This window comes from Salvelinus sp. IW2-2015, unplaced genomic scaffold (assembly GCF_002910315.2).
Source record: "Salvelinus sp. IW2-2015 unplaced genomic scaffold, ASM291031v2 Un_scaffold2267, whole genome shotgun sequence".
In the NCBI taxonomy this organism is placed as follows: domain Eukaryota; kingdom Metazoa; phylum Chordata; class Actinopteri; order Salmoniformes; family Salmonidae; genus Salvelinus; species Salvelinus sp. IW2-2015.
In genome coordinates, this window is record NW_019943594.1 from 97,642 (window position 1) to 103,413 (window position 5,772).

A 5,772-nucleotide genomic window follows, 5' to 3' on the forward strand; every position below is an offset into this window, starting at 1 on the left:
AAGCAATGCAGGTGTAGAAGCACGGTGGCTAGGAAAAACTCCCTAGAAAGGCCAAAACCTAGGAAGAAACCTAGAGAGGAACCAGGCTATGAGGGGTGGCTAGTCCTCTTCCGGCTGTGCTGGGTGGAGATTATAACAGAAATATGCCAAGATGTTCAAAATGTTCATAAGTGACAAGCATGGTCAAATAATAATCATGAATAATTTTCAGTTGGCTTTTCATAGCCGATCATTAAGAGTTGAATAGCAGGTCCGGGACAGGTGGCGGTTCCATAACGCAGCGCAGAACAGTTGAAACTGGAATAGCAGCAAGGCCAGGTGGACTGGGGACAGCAAGGAGCCACCACGCCTGGCAGTCCCGACGCACGGTCCAGGGCAGGTCCTCCGAGAGAGAGAAAGAGAGAGAGAAGGAGAGAATTAGAGAGAGCCAAGATTTCAAAATGTTCATAAATGACAAGCATGGTCAAATAATAATCATACTGACCAATAGAGGACCACCCTCCTACACACTGACCAATAGAGGAACACCCTCCTACATACTGACCAATAGAGGAACTGACCTCGAGGTCCAGAATCTCAGGTCTAAATCAGTCCCTGATTAGAGGGGAAGAATGGGAAAACACAGAGGAACTGACCTCGAGGTCCAGAGTTGCATTTGAGAGGTGAGGAGGAAAGCCTTACCTCCACACGAGGGTCTGGTGTACGGAGGGGCGGAGGTGGAAGACATGGTTACTGACGGCCAGGTTGTGCTCCAGTCGGAAGGGCTCTAGGACCACCCCGTCCCTCACCGGGAAGGTCAGACGCAGCTCCTCGTTGGGGTTGGCTGGGAGAGAGAGACAAAAGTAGCGGTCAGACTTTTCCTCAGATAAAGGTCGGTTAGTGATACTGTACCAATTATACTGACTCTTTATTCAAACACTTTTATTTATTTCACTTTTTATTTTTTGAAGGGAAGTCTCATTGAGACCGAAGTCTCAAGGGAGCTCTGCTCCACCGTAAATGCAGGAAATAGAAAGTACATCAAAAAAGAACCAGTGATCAAATTACAACAAACAAATAACTTTATAAAACAACAACGGTTCAATGATGACGGGACAATAAAGTTAATTCTAATGACAAAGGGACATGAGAGATTAGGTATCAGATGAGGACATGATGACAGTTKGGATAGGAAGTCCTCTGCTGTGACACTATGTAAAGAGACTAACCTGGAGGTGGAGGAAGTGTGTGTGAGAGAGAGAGGCACTGCACATAGCCATAATATAACATTTTGAAATGTCTCTATTCCCTTGTAACTTTTGTGAGTGTAAATGTGTGTTCCCTCGCCAATAAATCCTTTTGAATTGAGAGACTGACCTGGAGGAGGAGGAAGAGCAGTGATATTTTGTTTGATATCTGGAGGGAAGGGAGGCTTGACGTCGTGATTGGGAGACATGTAGGGAGGGATACTACTTCCTGGGGTCATGGGCGGGGTCGGGTTGCCAGGCACCGGGGAGTGGGGGTAGTTACCCACCGGTCTAGGAGGCTGCACGGATTATAACAGATGAAAATATAAATATTATTTTATTATTATCATTTTAAATAATTAAATAACTAATTTGCAGAAACACAAAAAATACGGATAATTGCATCAAAAATATAGCATATGTATAAACACCAATAAATATATAACTATGTGCATAGATTAAATCAAATGTCGCCTATTTCATCATGTATCATACATTCGTGTTAGTAAGGTGATTGAAAAGCCTACCCCATTCATATTGCCTTGGCTGTACTGATATCCACTCCCAGGAAAGTTGTTAGTTTGACCGTTGAAAGGCTCTTGCTGCAAAAAGAAACAGAACAAAACATTAGATGACTATAATGGTGCAGAACTCAGTACACAAACACTGTACTGTTAGTAGTCACTCGCTATGGACTCTAGTACAAGTTTCTCCAACCCTGGTCCTAGAGAGATACCCTCCTGTAGGTTCTAACTCCAACCCTGTTCCTAGAGAGGTACCCTCCTGGAGGTTTTAACTCCAACCCTGGTCCTAGAGAGATACCCTCCTGTAGGTTCTGTCATGACGTCGCCTGCTTGGGTAGTGCAAACCCCATCCCCCTCTCCCAGCCTCTCCCTTTCCTACCACAACCCATGCGGTGATCACAGAGAGATGTCGTAAATTCTTGAGAATCTCCTCATGGCCAAACAGTATTAAGAGAGAGGGTAAACTTTCAGGACAAAGGAATTCTCTTCCACCTCACAGAACTTGAGGTACGAACATATTTCATATTCCTGCAAAAGTATAAAAGATCGGTGGAGAGTCCAGCTATGAACCGGTCCATTTGTCACCACGTGGGAAACTCATATGAGACTGTGGGACTACATTACCATACCACTGTTTATATAATAACCTCAGATATGAGGTTTACATCTGTTTGTTGTATAAAATGAATGAGTGAGTATGATACTGTTTGTATAATTGTGTAATATGATTTTGGACTGTTTAATTAAGAAAAATACAAATACCTTTTTGATTTGAACTAAACCCGAGGACCCGCCCCTGAGCCAGATGGGTCAGACATCCAAGGACCGCCCCTTCCTGCTATCTGAATAAAAGTCRACTCTGAGAAATTACCATTAGACCATGTTTATCCTCCAKGRGGAGAACGAAGGTTGAGTACCATTGCTGAATCTTTAACCATACCACGTGGTTAAACTCTTATACTAATAAGAACAAGTTTTGATATTGACTACTAGTCTGCAGCTAGGAATTCGGTATCATTGAACGCGAAGAAAGACAACCGCCGAAACATCCATTCTATAACGAATGGCACTCTGAACTATCCACAATAACCGAGACAGAAGGAACTCCAACCAAAACGAACTTCTCTCCAACGATCAAGACGACACACACCGAGCGTAACTATATATATATTGATTGCAATTGTTCCCGAATGAGTGAGCGTTCATGTGTAAGGATTAGCATGTCAATTGTTATAAAGAGTATACTCTGTAGTGACTTCTGAATCGACCCCCCATTCTCCCTTTGTCTAACAAGCCGCCATGCCGGTTCAGCCACTAGGGCATATTTCTCCCATTTCATGTAACCCTTTTTAAGTTTGTTTGTTTGTTTATGCATTTCTGTGAATTAATTAGTTAGTAATAAATAAATGATTTAAGACAATTGATGTATGGATGACTCATAGTGAAGACTGGGTTCGTGCAGATAATCAACAATTTACGACGTTTGGAATGAGACTAACGTGAGGTAAAGTAAATAAATCATTAATTAGAGGACTATTGATCAGATATGAAAATATCTGAAAGGTTATATTGGGAAATTATAACTTTGTAATCTAATAACTTTCCCTGGTGCCCTCGAATTCATAGTTAATTAGTTACGTTATTACTCAAGTGATCGCGTAATCCCTAATTACAGGAATCTTTGATGAAAACTRTAAGTCTTCAATTTAATGATAGCAAAGACACGACAGTTCTAACTCCAACCCTGTTCCTAGAGAGGTACCCTCCTGGAGGTTTTAACTCCAACCCTGTTCCTAGAGAGGTACCCTCCTGTAGGTTTTAACTCGCAACCCCTGTTCCTAGAGAGGTACCTCCTGGAGGTTTTAACTCCAACCCTGTTCCTAGAGAGGTACCCTCCTGTAGGTTTTAACTCCAACCCTGTTCCTGGAGAGAAACCCTCCTGTAGGTTTTAACTCCAACCCTGTTCCTGGAGAGAAACCCTCCTGTAGGTTTTAACTCACAACCCTGTTCCTGGAGAGCTACCTCCTGTAGGTTTTAACTCCAACACTGTCCCTGGAGAGGTACCCTCTTGTAGTTTTAACTCCAACCCTGTTCCTGGAGAGCTACCCTCCTGTAGGTTTTAACTCCAACCCTGTTCCTGGAGAGATACCCTCCTTTAGGTTTTAACTCCAACCCTGTATCTCTCCAAGAACAGGGTTGGAGGTTATCTCTCCAGGAACAGGGTTGGAGGGTATCTCTTTGGAACAGGGTTGGAGGTTATCTCTTCAGGAACAGGGTTGGAGGTTATTCTCTTTAGGAACAGGGTTGGAGGTTATCTCTTCAAGAACAGGATTGGAGGTTATCTCTTCAGGAACAGGGTTGGGGGTTATCTCTTTAGGAACAGGGTTGGAGGTTATCTCTTCAAGAACAGGGTTGGAGGTTATCTCTTCAGGAACAGGGTTGGAGATTATCTCTTAGGAACAGGGTTGGAGGTTATCTTTTAGGAACAGGGTTGGAGGTTATCTCTTTAGGAACAGGGTTGGAGTTATCTCTTCAGGAACAGGGTTTGGAGGTTATCTCTCCAGGAACAGGGTTGGAGGTTATCTCTTCAAGAACAGGGTTGGAGGTTATCTCTTCAGGAAAAGGGTTGGAGATCCCTGCTCTAGTGTCTATGGTTGCTTACCTTGTAGTACTGTCCCATGGCCCCTCCAGGAGGGGGGTACTGGCCCTGGATCTGCTGCCCACCAGGCATTCTCTGGCCTGGGTAGTTGGGGGACGGGAGTGGCCTGGGGGGATTGGGGGTGTGGGTGGGGTACTGGCTCTGCTGCTGGGGGAACCCTTGACTGTTCGGTCCTGGACCATACTGCTGGCCTCCGTAGTTATGCTTCGTAGGTAGGAACGAAAGAAGGAAATATATTACTTATTTCATCAAGTAGTTGATTGATTGGACAATAATGATGGAGTTATCAATAGATAGGCTAGGAAGGAATATATTACAATAATGTACAAATAAAAGGTACAAATAAAGTACTAACTACTCATAATACTATACAATATCTGATCCAGGAATTTACCATCCAATTGGAAGTTACCATCCAATTGGAAGTTACCATCCAATTGAAAGTTACCATCCAATAGGAAGTTACCATCTAATAGGAAGTTACCATCCAATAGGAAGTTACCATCCAATAGGAAGTTACCATCCAATAGGAAGTTACCATCCAGTAGGAAGTTACCATCCAATAGGAAGTTACCATCCAGTAGGAAGTTACCATCCAATAGAAAGTTACCATCCAATAGGAAGTTACTATCCAGTAGGAAGTTACCATCCAATAGGAAGTTACCATCCAATAGGAAGTTACCATCCAGTAGGAAGTTACCATCCAATAGGAAGTTACCATCCAGTAGGATGTTACCATCCAATAGAAAGTTACCAGCCAATAGGAAGTTACTATCCAGTAGGAAGTTACCATCCAATAGGAAGTTACCATCCAATAGGATGTTACCATCCAGTAGGATGTTACCATCCAATAGAAAGTTACCATCCAATAGGAAGTTACTATCCAGTAGGAAGTTACCATCCAATAGGAAGTTACCATCCAATAGGAAGTTACCATCCAAAAAGAACTGAATCATATTAGATCATGTTTCATTTAACCAATAAGGCCCGAGGGGGTGTGGTATATTGGCAATATATCACAAACACCCAAAGTGCCTTATTGCTATTATAAACTGGTTACCAACATAATTAGACCAGTAAAAATAAATGTTTTGTCATACCCATGGTATACGGTCTGATATACCACGGCTTTCAGCCAATCAGCATTCAGGGCTCGAACCACCCAGTTTATAATGGAAATTAGCTAACTTTGCTTTAGTTTAACATCAATCGAGGGTAGCCTAATAAACACAGATAAGTATATCAATATCTACAGTGAGCCATATTGCTAGTCATAATATAATAATAATATCTGGCATTTAGCAGACACTTTTATCCAACGTGAGTTACAGTCACATGTGTATAAATGTTTTACATATAGGTG